Source organism: Phalangium opilio, unplaced genomic scaffold (genome assembly GCF_054372755.1).
Source record: "Phalangium opilio isolate 3A_F unplaced genomic scaffold, DU_Popi_V2 ptg000059l_1, whole genome shotgun sequence".
Taxonomy (NCBI): domain Eukaryota; kingdom Metazoa; phylum Arthropoda; class Arachnida; order Opiliones; family Phalangiidae; genus Phalangium; species Phalangium opilio.
The window spans coordinates 1,832,650-1,847,755 of record NW_028324176.1 but is presented as its reverse complement, the minus strand read 5'-3'; the positions used below and the strand labels follow the sequence as shown (position 1 = coordinate 1,847,755).

The 15,106-nt window shown below is 44.4% G+C and overlaps 6 non-coding genes across 6 annotated transcripts; all 6 read left to right on the top strand.

Moving 5' to 3' along the window:
* The first annotated feature begins 4,159 nt into the window (after positions 1-4,159).
* On the top strand, positions 4,160-4,231 carry TRNAE-UUC (transfer RNA glutamic acid (anticodon UUC)). Its single transcript has one exon. It is a non-coding gene; the product is annotated as a tRNA-Glu (tRNA).
* A 79-nt stretch (positions 4,232-4,310) lies between these two features.
* On the top strand, positions 4,311-4,382 carry TRNAE-CUC (transfer RNA glutamic acid (anticodon CUC)). The gene has a single exon. It is a non-coding gene; the product is annotated as a tRNA-Glu (tRNA).
* Positions 4,383-8,675: 4,293 nt separating this feature from the next.
* TRNAP-CGG (transfer RNA proline (anticodon CGG)) lies at positions 8,676-8,747 on the top strand. The gene has a single exon. It is a non-coding gene; the product is annotated as a tRNA-Pro (tRNA).
* Positions 8,748-9,955: 1,208 nt separating this feature from the next.
* On the top strand, positions 9,956-10,027 carry TRNAL-CAG (transfer RNA leucine (anticodon CAG)). The gene has a single exon. It is a non-coding gene; the product is annotated as a tRNA-Leu (tRNA).
* An 89-nt stretch (positions 10,028-10,116) lies between these two features.
* Positions 10,117-10,188, top strand: TRNAP-UGG (transfer RNA proline (anticodon UGG)). The gene has a single exon. It is a non-coding gene; the product is annotated as a tRNA-Pro (tRNA).
* Positions 10,189-11,238: 1,050 nt separating this feature from the next.
* TRNAP-UGG (transfer RNA proline (anticodon UGG)) lies at positions 11,239-11,310 on the top strand. The gene has a single exon. It is a non-coding gene; the product is annotated as a tRNA-Pro (tRNA).
* The last annotated feature ends 3,796 nt before the right edge of the window (positions 11,311-15,106 follow it).

Below are 15,106 nucleotides of genomic sequence, written 5' to 3'. Positions count from 1 at the left end.
TGAGTGCTTGTGGGTACTTGTGAGTGCTTGTGGGTACTTGTGGGTGCTTGTGGGTTATATGTGGGTGCTTGTGGGTTATATGTGGGTGCTTGTGGGTACTTGTGGGTGCTTGTAGGTACTTGTGGGTGCTTGTAGGTACTTGTGGGTGCTTGTAGGTACTTGTGGGTGCTTGTAGGTACTTGTGGGTGCTTGTAGGTGCTTGTGGGTGCTTGTAGGTGCTTGTGGGTGCTTGTAGGTGCTTGTGGGTGCTTGTAGGTACTTGTGGGTACTTGTGAGTGCTTGTAGGTACTTGTGGGTACTTGTGAGTGCTTGTAGGTACTTGTGGGTACTTGTGGGTGCCTGTGGGTACTTGTGGGTGCTTGTGGGTACTTGTGGATACTTGTGGGTACTTTTAGGTACTTGTGGGTACTTGTGGGTGCTTGTGGGTACTTGTGGGTGCTTGTGGGTACTTGTGGGTGCTTGTGGGTGCTTGTGGGTACTTGTTGGTGCTTGTGGGTGCTTGTGGGTGCTTGTGGGTGCTTGTAGGTACTTGTGGGTGCTTGTAGGTACTTGTGAGTACTTGTGGGTACTTGTAGGTACTTGTGGGTACTTGTGGGTGCTTGTAGGTACTTGTGGGTGATTGTAGGTACTTGTGGGTACTTGTGAGTGCTTGTAGGTACTTGTGGGTACTTGTGAGTGCTTGTAGGTACTTGTGGGTGCTTGTAGGTACTTGTGGGTGCTTGTAGGTACTTGTGGGTGCTTGTAGGTACTTGTGGGTGCTTGTAGGTGCTTGTGGGTGCTTGTAGGTGCTTGTAGGTGCTTGTGGGTGCTTGTAGGTGCTTGTAGGTGCTTGTGGGTGCTTGTAGGTGCTTGTGGGTGCTTGTAGGTGCTTGTGGGTGCTTGTAGGTGCTTGTTGGTACTTGTAGGTACTTGTGGGTACTTGTGGGTACTTGTGAGTACTTGTGGGTACTTGTAGGTACTTGTGAGTACTTGTGGGTACTTGAAGGTACTTGTGGGTACTTGTGGGTAATTGTGGGTGCTTGTAGGTACTTGTGGGTGCTTGTAGGTACTTGTGGGTACTTGTGAGTGCTTGTAGGTACTTGTGGGTACTTGTGAGTGCTTGTAGGTACTTGTGGGTACTTGTGAGTGCTTGTAGGTACTTGTGGGTGCCTGTGGGTACTTGTGGGTGCTTGTGGGTACTTGTGGATACTTGTGGGTACTTTTAGGTACTTGTGGGTACTTGTGGGTGCTTGTGGGTACTTGTGGGTGCTTGTGGGTACTTGTGAGTGCTTGTGGGTACTTGTGGGTGCTTGTGGGTTATATGTGGGTGCTTGTGGGTTATATGTGGGTGCTTGTGGGTACTTGTGGGTGCTTGTAGGTACTTGTGGGTGCTTGTAGGTACTTGTGGGTGCTTGTAGGTACTTGTGGGTGCTTGTAGGTACTTGTGGGTGCTTGTAGGTGCTTGTGGGTGCTTGTAGGTGCTTGTGGGTGCTTGTAGGTGCTTGTGGGTGCTTGTAGGTACTTGTGGGTACTTGTGAGTGCTTGTAGGTACTTGTGGGTACTTGTGAGTGCTTGTAGGTACTTGTGGGTACTTGTAGGTACTTGTGGGTACTTGTGGGTGCCTGTGGGTACTTGTGGGTGCTTGTGGGTACTTGTGGATACTTGTGGGTACTTTTAGGTACTTGTGGGTACTTGTGGGTGCTTGTGGGTACTTGTGGGTGCTTGTGGGTACTTGTGGGTGCTTGTGGGTGCTTGTGGGTACTTGTTGGTGCTTGTGAGTGCTTGTGGGTGCTTGTGGGTGCTTGTAGGTACTTGTGGGTGCTTGTAGGTACTTGTGAGTACTTGTGGGTACTTGTGGGTACTTGTAGGTACTTGTGGGTACTTGTGGGTGCTTGTAGGTACTTGTGGGTGCTTGTAGGTACTTGTGGGTACTTGTGAGTGCTTGTAGGTACTTGTGGGTACTTGTGAGTGCTTGTAGGTACTTGTGGGTGCTTGTAGGTACTTGTGGGTGCTTGTAGGTACTTGTGGGTGCTTGTAGGTACTTGTGGGTGCTTGTAGGTGCTTGTGGGTGCTTGTAGGTGCTTGTAGGTGCTTGTGGGTGCTTGTAGGTGCTTGTAGGTGCTTGTGGGTGCTTGTAGGTGCTTGTGGGTGCTTGTAGGTGCTTGTGGGTGCTTGTAGGTGCTTGTTGGTACTTGTAGGTACTTGTGGGTACTTGTGGGTACTTGTGAGTACTTGTGGGTACTTGTAGGTACTTGTGAGTACTTGTGGGTACTTGAAGGTACTTGTGGGTACTTGTGGGTAATTGTGGGTGCTTGTAGGTACTTGTGGGTGCTTGTAGGTACTTGTGGGTACTTGTGAGTGCTTGTAGGTACTTGTGGGTACTTGTGAGTGCTTGTAGGTACTTGTGGGTACTTGTAGGTACTTGTGGGTACTTGTGGGTGCCTGTGGGTACTTGTAGGTACTTGTGGGTGCTTGTAGGTACTTGTGGGTGCTTGTAGGTACTTGTGGGTGCTTGTAGGTACTTGTGGGTGCTTCTAGGTACTTGTGGGTGCTTCTAGGTACTTCTGGGTGCTTGTAGGTACTTGTGGGTGCTTGTAGGTACTTATGGATGCTTGAAGGTACTTGTGGGTGATTGTAGATGCTTGTGGGTGATTGTATGGTGCTTGTAGGTACTTGTGGGTGCTTGTAGGTACTCATGGATGCTTGAAGGTACTTGTGGGTGATTGTAGGTGCTTGTGGGTGAATGTAGGTGCTTGTAGGTACTTGTGGGTGCTTGTAGGTAATTGTGGGTGCTTGTAGGTACTTGTGGGTGCTTGTGGGTGCTTGTGGGTGCTTATGGGTACTTGTGGGTGCTTGTAGGTACTTGTGGGTACTTGTAGGTACTTGTGGGTACTTGTGGGTTCTTGTAGGTACTTGTGGGTGCTTCTAGGTACTTGTGGGTGCTTGTGGGTACTTGTGGGTGCTTGTGGGCACTTGTGGGTGCTTGTGAGTACTTGTGGGTGCTTGTAGGTACTTGTGGGTGCTTGTAGGTACTTGTGGGTGCTTGTAGGAACTTATGGATGCTTGAAGGTACTTGTGGGTGATTGTAGGTGATTGTAGGTACTTGTGGGTGCTTGAAGGTACTTGTGGGTGCTTGTAGGTACTTGTGCGTGCTTGTAGGTACTTGTGGGTGCTTCTAGGTACTTGTGGGTACTTATGGGTGCTTCTAGGTACTTGTGGGTACTTGTGGGTGCTTGTAGGTACTTGTGGGTGCTTCTAGGTACTTGTGGGTGCTTGTAGGTACTTGTGGGTGCTTGTAGGTACTTATGGATGCTTGAAGGTACTTGTGGGTGATTGTAGGTGCTTGTGGTTGATTGTAGGTGCTTGTAGGTACTTTCGGGTGCTTGTAGGTAATTGTGGGTGCTTGTAGGTACTTGTGGGTGCTTATGGGTACTTGAGGGTGCTTGTAGGTACTTGTGGGTACTTGTAGGTACTTGTGGGTACTTGTGGGTGCTTGTAGGTACTTGTGGGTGCTTCTAGGTACTTGTGGGTGCTTGTGGGCACTTGTGGGTGCTTGTGAGTACTTGTGGGTGCTTGTAGGTACTTTTGGGTGCTTGTAGGAACTTATGGATGCTTGAAGGTACTTGTGATGATTGTAGGTGCTTGTAGGTACTTGTGGGTGCTTGCAGGTACTAGTGGGTGCTTGTAGGTATTAGTGGGTGCTTGTAGGTACTTGTGGGTGCTTGAAGGTACTTGTGGGTACTTGTAGGTACTTGTGGGTACTTGTGGGTGCTTGTGGGCACTTGTGGGTGCTTGTGCCCGAAAACCCGAGATAAGTAAATTTTTGATTACCTGTAAAATAAGTTATTTCAACGGAAAACGGTAATGGAACGTTGTTTTTTCTTATGCATGCCTTTAAGTTTCAATTAAAAAGAAAAATTAATATCTGATCCTTCAGACAAGTGATAACCTCAGTCTTATCGATACTTTTTAGGACTTGATTCTAATCAAGACATTTTTGATTAATAGATTTAAGACTTGGTTGAGCTAGACCGATATGGTCTAGTGGCTAGGATACCTGACTTTCACCAGAAGGCCAGGGTTCGATTCCCGGTATCGAAGCGAGTGCTTTTGAATCGTTTTTGAAGAATAAACTTAAGGTTATAGGTTTATGATCAGAATTAAGACTTGGTTGAGCAAGTCCGATATGGTCTAGTGGCTAGGATATCTGGCTTTCACCCAGAAGGCACGGGTTCGATTCCCGGTATCGGAGACAGTGCTTTTGTACTGCTTTTAAAGAATAAATTTAAAGACACATTTATAGGACTAATATCTAGGGTTGCACAAACCAGTCCGATATGGTCTAGTGTGTAGGATATCTGGCTCTCACCCAGAAGGCCCGGGTTCGATTCTCGGTATCGGAGCAAGTGCTTTTGTACCGCTTTTCAAGAATAGATTTAAGACATGGTTGAGCTAGTCCGATATGGTCTAGTGGCAAGGATACCTGGCTTTCACCCAGAAAGCCCGGGTTCGATTTTCGGTATCGGAGCGAGTGCTTTTGTACCGTTTTTGAAGAATAAACTTAAGGATATAAGTTTATGAATAGAATTAAGACTTGGTTAAGCAAGTCCGATATTGTCTAGTGGCAAGGATACCTGGCTTTCACCCAGAAAGCCCGGGTTCGATTCCCGGTATCGGAGACTGTGCGGTGTACCGCTTTTAAAGAATAAATTTAAAGACACATTTATAGGAATAATATCTAGGGTTTCTCAAACCAGTCCGATATGGTCTAGTGGCCAGGATAGTAATTTAGTGACTATTTAAATGCAACTAGTTAAATTGTAGGCCTATGAGTTTAGCATGTTTCAGTGTCATACAGTCCCGTTGGTCAAGGATATGATACTCGCTTTGGGTGTGAGTGGTCCCGGGTTCAAATCCCGAACGGGCCCGAGTTTTTGCAAAAGTAATTTAGTGACTATTTAAATGCAACAATTTAAATTGTAGGCCTACGAGTTAAGCATGTTTCAGTGTCAAACTTGGTCAGTTGGTCTAGGGGTAGGATACTCGCTTTGGGTGTGAGTGGTCCCGGGTTCAAATCCCGGACGGTCCCGATTTTTTGCAGAAGTAATTTAGTAACTATTTAAATGCAACTAGTTAAATTGTAGGCCTACGAGTTAAGCATGTTTCAGTGTCAAACTTGGTCAGTTGGTCTAGGGGTATGATACTCGCTTCGGGTGTGAGTGGTCCCGGGTTCAAATCCCGGACGAACCCGATTTTTTGCAGAATAATTTAGTGACTATTTAAATGCAACTGTTAAAAGGGTAGTCCTAAAATTTTAGAATGTTTCGGTGTCATACAGTCCCGTTGGTCAAGGGATATGATACTCGCTTTGGGTGTGAGTGGTCCCGGGTTCAAATCCCGAACGGACCCAAGTTTTTGCAAAAGTAATTTAGTGACTATTTTAATGCAACTAGTTAAATTACAGGCCTACGAGTAGGGCATGTTTCAGTGTTATACTTGGTCCGTTGGACTAGGGGTATGATACTCGCTTTGGGTGCGAGTGGTCCCGAATTCAAATCCCGGACGAACTCGAGTTTTGCACAAGTAATTTTGTGACTATTTAAATGCAACTAGTTAAATTGTAGGCCTACGAGTTCAGCATGTTTCAGTGTCAAACTTGGTCCGTTGGTCTAGGGGTATGATACTCGCTTCGGGTGTGAGTGGTCCCGTATTCAAATCCCGAACGGACCCGAGTTTTTGCACAAGTAATTTAGTGACTATTTAAATGCAACTAGTTAAATTGTAGGCCTATGAGTTTAGCATGTTTCAGTGTCATACAGTCCCGTTGGTCAAGGATATGATACTCGCTTTGGGTGCGAGTGGTCCCGGGTTCAAATCCCGAACGGGCCCGAGTTTTTGCAAAAGTAATTTAGTGACTATTTAAATGCAACAATTTAAATTGTAGGCCTACGAGTTAAGCATGTTTCAGTGTCAAACTTGGTCAGTTGGTCTAGGGGTATGATACTCGCTTTGGGTGTGAGTGGTCCCGGGTTCAAATCCCGGACGGTCCCGATTTTTTGCAGAAGTAATTTAGTGACTATTTAAATGCAACTGTTAAAAGGGTAGTCCTAAAAGTTGAGCATGTTTCAGTTACATACATGGTCCGTTGGTCTAGGGGTATGATACTCGCTTTGGGTGCGAGTGGTCCCGAGTTCAAATCCCGGACCGACCCGAGTTTTGCACAAGTAATTTAGTGACTATTTAAATGCAACTAGTTAAATTATAGGCCTATGAGTTTAGCATGTTTCAGTGTCATACAGTCCCGTTGGTCAAGGATATGATACTCGCTTTGGGTGTGAGTGGTCCCGGGTTCAAATCCCGAACGGGCCCGAGTTTTTGCAAAAGTAATTTAGTGACTATTTAAATGCAACAATTTAAATTGTAGGCCTACGAGTTAAGCATGTTTCAGTGTCAATCTTGGTCAGTTGGTCTAGGGGTATGATACTCGCTTTGGGTGTGAGTGGTCCCGGGTTCAAATCCCGGACGGTCCCGATTTTTTGCAGAAGTAATTTAGTGACTATTTAAATGCAACTGTTAAAAGGGTAGTCCTAAAAGTTGAGCATGTTTCAGTTACATACATGGTCCGTTGGTCTAGGGGTATGATACTCGCTTTGGGTGTGAGTGGTCCCGAGTTCAAATCCCGGACCGACCCGAGTTTTGCACAAGTAATTTAGTGACTATTTAAATGCAACTAGTTAAATTGTAGGCCTATGAGTTTAGCATGTTTCGGTGTCATACAGTCCCGTTGGTCAAGGGATATGATACTCGCTTTGGGTGCGAGTGGTCCCGGGTTCAAATCCCGGACGGACCCCATTTTTTGCAGAAGTAATTTAGTGACTATTTAAATGCAACTGTTGAAAGGGTAGTCCTAAAAGTTGAGCATGTTTCAGTTACATACATGGTCCGTTGGTCTAGGGGTATGATACTCGCTTTGGGTACGAGTGGTCCCGGGTTCAAATCCCGGACGGACCCGAGTTTTGCACAAGTAATTTAGTGACTATTTAAATGCAACTAGTTAAATTGTAGGCCTATGAGTTTAGCATGTTTCAGAGTCATACAGTCCCGTTGGTGAAGGGATATGATACTCGCCTTGGGTGTGAGTGGTTCCGGGTTCAAATCCCGTACGGACCCGAGTTTTTGCAGAAGTAATTTCGTGACTATTTTAATGCAACTAGTTAAATTACAGGCCTACGAGTTGAGCATGTTTCAGTTACATACATGGTCCGATGTTCTAGGGGTATGATACTCGCTTCTGGTGTGAGTGGTCCCGGGTTCAAATCCCGGACGGACCGGATTTTTTGCAGAATAATTTAGTGACTATTTAAATGCAACTGTTAAAAGGGTAGTCCTAAAAGTTTAGAATGTTTCGGTGTCATACAGTCCCGTTGGTCAAGGGATATGATACTCGCTTTGGGTGCGAGTGGTCCCGGGTTCAAATCCCGGACGGACCCGAGTTTTGCACAAGTAATTTAGTAAATATTTAAATGCAACTAGTTAAATTGTAGGCCTACGAGTTAAGCATGTTTCAGTGTCAAACATGGTCAGTTGGTCTAGGGGTATGATACTCGCTTCGGGTGTGAGTGGTCCCGGGTTCAAATCCCGGACGGAGCCGATTTTTTGCAGAAGTAATTTAGTGACTATTTAAATGCAACTGTTGAAAGGGTAGTCCTAAAAGTTGAGCATGTTTCAGAGTCATACAGTCCCGTTGGTCAAGGGATATGATACTCGCCTTGGGTGTGAGTGGTTCCGGGTTCAAATCCCGGACCGACCCGAGTTTTGCACAAGTAATTTAGTGACTATTTAAATGCAACTAGTTAAATTGTAGGCCTATGAGTTTAGCATGTTTCGGTGTCATACAGTCCCGTTGGTCAAGGGATATGATACTCGCTTTGGGTGCGAGTGGTCCCGGGTTCAAATCCCGGACGGACCCGAGTTTTGCACAAGTAATTTCGTGACTATTTTAATGCAACTAGTTAAATTACAGGCCTACGAGTTGAGCATGTTTCAGTTACATACATGGTCCGATGTTCTAGGGGTATGATACTCGCTTAGGGTGCGAGTGGTCCCGGGTTCAAATCCCGGACGGACCCGAGTTTTGCACAAGTAATTTAGTGACTATTTAAATGCAACTAGTTAAATATTAGGCCTATGAGTTTAGCATGTTTCAGAGTCATACAGTCCCGTTGGTGAAGGGATATGATACTCGCCTTGGGTGTGAGTGGTTCCGGGTTCAAATCCCGTACGGACCCGAGTTTTTGCAGAAGTAATTTCGTGACTATTTTAATGCAACTAGTTAAATTACAGGCCTACGAGTTGAGCATGTTTCAGTTACATACATGGTCCGATGTTCTAGGGGTATGATACTCGCTTCTGGTGTGAGTGGTCCCGGGTTCAAATCCCGGACGGACCGGATTTTTTGCAGAATAATTTAGTGACTATTTAAATGCAACTGTTAAAAGGGTAGTCCTAAAAGTTTAGAATGTTTCGGTGTCATACAGTCCCGTTGGTCAAGGGATATGATACTCGCTTTGGGTGCGAGTGGTCCCGGGTTCAAATCCCGGACGGACCCGGGTTTTGCACAAGTAATTTAGTAACTATTTAAATGCAACTAGTTAAATTGTAGGCCTACGAGTTAAGCATGTTTCAGTGTCAAACATGGTCAGTTGGTCTAGGGGTATGATACTCGCTTCGGGTGTGAGTGGTCCCGGGTTCAAATCCCGGACGGACCCGATTTTTTGCAGAAGTAATTTAGTGACTATTTAAATGCAACTGTTGAAAGGGTAGTCCTAAACGTTGAGCATGTTTCAGAGTCATACAGTCCCGTTGGTCAAGGGATATGATACTCGCCTTGGGTGTGAGTGGTTCCGGGTTCAAATCCCGAACGGACCCGAGTTTTTGCAGAAGTAATTTCGTGACTATTTTAATGCAACTAGTTAAATTACAGGCCTACGAGTTGAGCATGTTTCAGTTACATACATGGTCCGATGTTCTAGGGGTATGATACTCGCTTCGGGTTTGAGTGGTCCCGGGTTCAAATCCCGGACGGACCCGATTTTTTGCAGAAGTAATTTAGTGACTATTTAAATGCAACTGTTAAAAGGGTAGTCCTAAAAGTTGAGCATGTTTAGTTACATGCATGGTCCGTTGGTCTAGGGGTATGATACTCTCTTTGGGTGCGAGTGGTCCCGGGTTCAAATCCCGGACGGACCCGAGTTTTGCACAAGTAATTTAGTGACTATTTAAATGCAACTAGTTAAATTGTAGGCCTATGAGTTTAGCATGTTTCGGTGTCATACAGTCCCGTTGGTCAAGGGATATGTTACTCGCTTTGGGTGCGAGTGGTTCGGGGTTCAAATCCCGGACGGACCCGAGTTTTGCACAAGTAATTTAGTAACTATTTAAATGCAACTAGTTAAATTGTAGTACTACGAGTTAAGCATGTTTCAGTGTCAAACTTGGTCAGTACTTCTAGGGGTATGATACTCGCTTCGGGTGTGAGTGGTCCCGTGTTCAAATCCCGGACGGACCCGATTTTTTGCAGAAGTAATTTAGTGACTATTTAAATGCAACTGTTGAAAGGGTAGTCCTAAAAGTTGAGCATGTTTCAGTTACATACATGGTCCGTTGGTCTAGGGGTATGATACTCGCTTTGGGTGCGAGTGGTCCCGAGTTCAAATCCCGGACCGACCCGAGTTTTGCACAAGTAATTTAGTGACTATTTAAATGCAACTAGTTAAATTGTAGGCCTATGAGTTTAGCATGTTTCGGTGTCATACAGTCCCGTTGGTCAAGGGATATGATACTCGCTTTGGGTGCGAGTGGTCCCGGGTTCAAATCCCGGACGGACCCGAGTTTTGCACAAGTAATTTAGTAACTATTTAAATGCAACTAGTTAAATTGTAGGCCTACGAGTTAAGCATGTTTCAGTGTCAAACTTGGTCAGTTGGTCTAGGGGTATGATACTCGCTTCAGGTGTGAGTGGTCCCGGGTTCAAATCCCGGACGGACCCCATTTTTTGCAGAAGTAATTTAGTGACTATTTAAATGCAACTGTTGAAAGGGTAGTCCTAAAAGTTGAGCATGTTTCAGTTACATACATGGTCCGTTGGTCTAGGGGTATGATACTCGCTTTGGGTGCGAGTGGTCCCGGGTTCAAATCCCGGACGGACCCGAGTTTTGCACAAGTAATTTAGTGACTATTTAAATGCAACTAGTTAAATTGTAGGCCTATGAGTTTAGCATGTTTCAGAGTCATACAGTCCCGTTGGTGAAGGGATATGATACTCGCCTTGGGTGTGAGTGGTTCCGGGTTCAAATCCCGTACGGACCCGAGTTTTTGCAGAAGTAATTTCGTGACTATTTTAATGCAACTAGTTAAATTACAGGCCTACGAGTTGAGCATGTTTCAGTTACATACATGGTCCGATGTTCTAGGGGTATGATACTCGCTTCTGGTGTGAGTGGTCCCGGGTTCAAATCCCGGACGGACCCGATTTTTTGCAGAAGTAATTTAGTGACTATTTAAATGCAACTGTTGAAAGGGTAGTCCTAAAAGTTGAGCATGTTTCAGAGTCATACAGTCCCGTTGGTCAAGGGATATGATACTCGCCTTGGGTGTGAGTGGTTCCGGGTTCAAATCCCGAACGGACCCGAGTTTTTGCAGAAGAAATTTCGTGACTATTTTAATGCAACTAGTTAAATTACAGGCCTACGAGTTGAGCATGTTTCAGTTACATACATGGTCCGATGTTCTAGGGGTATGATACTCGCTTCGGGTGTGAGTGGTCCCGGGTTCAAATCCCGGACGGACCCGATTTTTTGCAGAAGTAATTTAGTGACTATTTAAATGCAACTGTTAAAAGGGTAGTCCTAAAAGTTGAGCATGTTTAGTTACATGCATGGTCCGTTGGTCTAGGGGTATGATACTCTCTTTGGGTGCGAGTGGTCCCGGGTTCAAATCCCGGACGGACCCGAGTTTTGCACAAGTAATTTAGTAACTATTTAAATGCAACTAGTTAAATTGTAGTACTACGAGTTAAGCATGTTTCAGTGTCAAACTTGGTCAGTACTTCTAGGGGTATGATACTCGCTTCGGGTGTGAGTGGTCCCGTGTTCAAATCCCGGACGGACCCGATTTTTTGCAGAAGTAATTTAGTGACTATTTAAATGCAACTGTTGAAAGGGTAGTCCTAAAAGTTGAGCATGTTTCAGTTACATACATGGTCCGTTGGTCTAGGGGTATGATACTCGCTTTGGGTGTGAGTGGTCCCGGGTTCAAATCCCGGACGGACCCGAGTTTTGCACGATTAATTTAGTGACTATTTAAATGCAACTAGTTAAATTACAGGCCTACGAGTTGAGCATGTTTCAGTGTTATACTTGGTCCGTTGGACTAGGGGTATGATACTCGCTTCGGGTGTGAGTGGCCCCGGGTTCAAATCCTGGACGGACCCGATTTTTTGCAGAAGTAATTTAGTGACTATTTAAATGCAACTGTTGAAATGGTACTTGTGGGTACTTGCCCCGGGTACTTGTGGGTGTTTGTAGGTACTTGTGGGTGTTTGTAGGTACTTGTGGGTGTTTGTAGGTACTTGTGGGTGTTTGTAGGTACTTGTGGGTGTTTGTAGGTACTTGTGGGTGTTTGTAGGTACTTGTGGGTGCTTTTAGGTACTTGTGGGTGCTTGTGGGTGCTTGTGGTTACTTGTGGGTGCTTGTGGGTGCTTGTGGTTACTTGTGGGTGCTTGAAGGTACTTGTAGGTACTTGTGGGTGCTTGTAGGTACTTGTGGGTGCTTGTGGTTGATTGTGGGTGCTTGAAGGTACTTGTAGGTACTTCTGGGTGCTTGTGGTTACTTGTGGGTGCTTGAAGGTACTTTTAGGTACTTGTGGGTGCTTGTGGTTACTTGAGGGTGCTTGAAGGTACTTGTGGGGACTTGTCCTGTGTACTTGTGGGTGTTTGTAGGTACTTGTGGGTACTTGCCACGGGTGCCTCTGGGTGCTTGCAGGTACTTGCCCCGGGTGCTTGCAGGTACTTGCCCCGGGTGCTCCTGGGTGCTTACCCCGGGTGCTTGTAGGTACTTGCCCTGGGTGTTCCTGGGTGCTTACCCCGGGTGCTTGTAGGTACTTGCCCCGGGTGCTTGTAGGTACTTGCTCCAGGTGATTGTAGCTACTTTCTCCGGGTGATTGTAGGTACTTGATCCGCGTGCTTGTAGGTACTTGATCCGGGTGCTTGTAGGTACTTGCCCCGGGTGCTTGTAGGTACTTGCCCCGGGTGCTTGTAGGTACTTGCCCCGGGTACTTGTAGATACTTTGCCTCCTCCATAGGATTAACATTACACTAAATTTTGAAAGCTCGTAACTCTGGTTTTATTAGAGATACGGGGATATCCTTTGATTTTGTAATAGTCCTATTTGCCTCTTCCCTCCTTTGTTAACATTTGCTCCATGGGATACTCCTTATACGGGAAAAACATGGAAAACTCAGGGAAGTATATGGGGAAAAGCCTGGAAATCTCAGGGAAATTTGTTTTCCAAAAGTTGTATGAAGCTTGTTTTGGAACATATGTTATAAACTCATGGTTTCAGTTATATAAAGTTTTACCAAGAAGCGATATCTAGTTTACTAGAGAGAAGGTATTAGATGCCTAAGTATTCGCCCGCCATAGTCCCAGTCCCACTTTCAAAATACAAGGGGGGACGTAAAAGGAGGCCGGGCTATTTCGCCTCTCGGCAGTCGGAAAATACGTAGTTTTCGTCATTCGCGTCACGTTTACGTGAGTTTTCTAATTCGTGACCAAATAAGCATTTTTTAAACTGGACATTAGGCCAGTGACTTTCCTGACTTGGAATAAATAAACTGGTCCGTTGCCAGTGACTTTCCTGACTTGGAATAAATAAACTGGTCCGCTACCATTGACCAGAGCACGTCGTCTGCTAAACTAAAGAAGTGGATAATTAAAATATTAGAATTTTAATGTGTGGAGTCTGATTACCCTTGAACTTTCTTAGTAGTCTCGTGGACCACTGACCCCCCTCCGATTTAATTTTTGAACTGGACCAGGGAATTTTTAAACTGGTCATTTGCCCTGTGTCACCGCCCTATTTCCCACGCTGGCGCGAGTTGCTTTGCGTTGTCGAGTGCGTGATGGAGTTGGCTATGCCTGGAGTCCCAACCTTGAAGGAGAGAGGAATGGAGTAGAAACCCCCATACCTATAGCGTTGCCTGTGTACCCCCACCTACGGCAACATAGTCCTCTCAGCATCCTCAGCGGTTAGGTAGGGTCGTAGTGGACGAAATTGTAAAGGGCGCTCCCTCTATCTTCAAAATAGAAGCTAGTTCTCATACAAATAAAATGGCGCTCCGCGGCAGCACTTAGCAATTGCCTACCGAAGGGTAGGGGCGTGCGCGGGATACATAGGGAGAGATACGGTGCCGCAGGTCGCCCATCATCATTTCCAATCCATCTCAACTTCCTTCTCACTGTCCCAACCCCCGCGACTTCCAACCACTAGCATAGCCCACTCGATCACGCTCTCTTTTCCCCGGCTACATATTTTGAAGATGGCACTTTTTAGGCGTATTAACAATCTTGGATCATCTTGGTGAACTTTTAGGGTAGCCCTGACTATATTTTGTTTAAGGTTTTAAGCTTCATATCAAACAGACGTTAGTTTATGCTACAAAAAAAGTGTGAAATTGAAAATCTCGGATCGTCTTTATGAAGTTTTAAGGATATCGGAATTTCATATTGGGCTTATGACAATTTTGAGCTAAATGATAAACGGTTATAAATCAGCATTTTTAAAAATTTTGTAAAATTGTCAATTTGGTCCTATTTATGGAATTTTTAGGGGGCGCCTCGCGTTTCAATGAATGATTGTAAAAAATTGTATTATGTTAATTACAATAAGAATACAAACTTTTATTGATTTACTTTTTTTTTTGAAGTATTATAATAAATAAATGTCTGATTGAGCGAAAGTTATGGTCCCCTATATATATTTGTTTCTGCTTAGTTAATTAAAATGAAGACTGAAGGATCAGATATTAATCAAAAATGTCTTGATTATAATCAAGACCTAAAAAGTATCGATAAGACTGAGGTTATCACTTGTCTGAAGGATCAGATATTAATTTTTCTTTTTAATTGAAACTTAAATGCATGCTTAAGAAAAAACAACGTTCCATTACCGTTTTCCGTTGAAATAAATTATTTTACTGGTAATCAATTTCAAAAATTTACTTATCTCGGCTTTTCGACCACAATTCCATTCCCCGAAAACATTTTATCAACACATTAATTTCTTTTGGGAGATAACGTGTCAAAATAACCTATAAAACAACAAAAAACTTTAATAGCGGTCTGTTTAGCCATTACAAGAACCTTTTAAAAGTTTCAAGCACTATATAACCCTTTCGAGACTAACAGGACCTGAGCAAACTATAGCTTAACCTGCTACTAGTACGACCAGGGAGAATTGATGTAAACTGGAGTTGAAATTTCATTATGTGCGACCTCGGCCTTGAAACTCTCCCATAGTCCCAGTTTGTGTAGAACATAATTTTTTCGCTGTTATCTGCCAAAATCAATCTTTCTATGTAGTGCCGCCTCCTCACTTGAATTTTTCATGATATATTAAGGTTTGAACGAACAAAATTCTAGATTACTATTTTCACTACCATGTCCCACTGCTAACTTGAAGCAAACTTTCCGCTCTTTTTGCTGCTCATTACCGGTGCCATTCCCTTGACTTTCTGTTCGTTATAACTACTATCATGAGTTTATTTAATTCAAACCAAAATATAAATAAAATTGGATTTTTTTCCTTTTGTGCTACTTAAAATTTACAAATGTTGTCCGTGCCATATCAAATAGTCTCTAACCATTGTTAGAAACTAGAGTGAGAAATTGGGCAGTAACACTGATCATGCCCTGAACTATGAGAAAGAACAATACGACGGTTGACAAAAGTACACTTGATATTACATCATTTTGCAAATCCGCGAGTAAAAATCTTACTGTCCCTATTGAATTTGGCGCCATTGGTTTTAGAATAATTAAAATGTTCCACTGCGAAGCGTGCCGGTCAC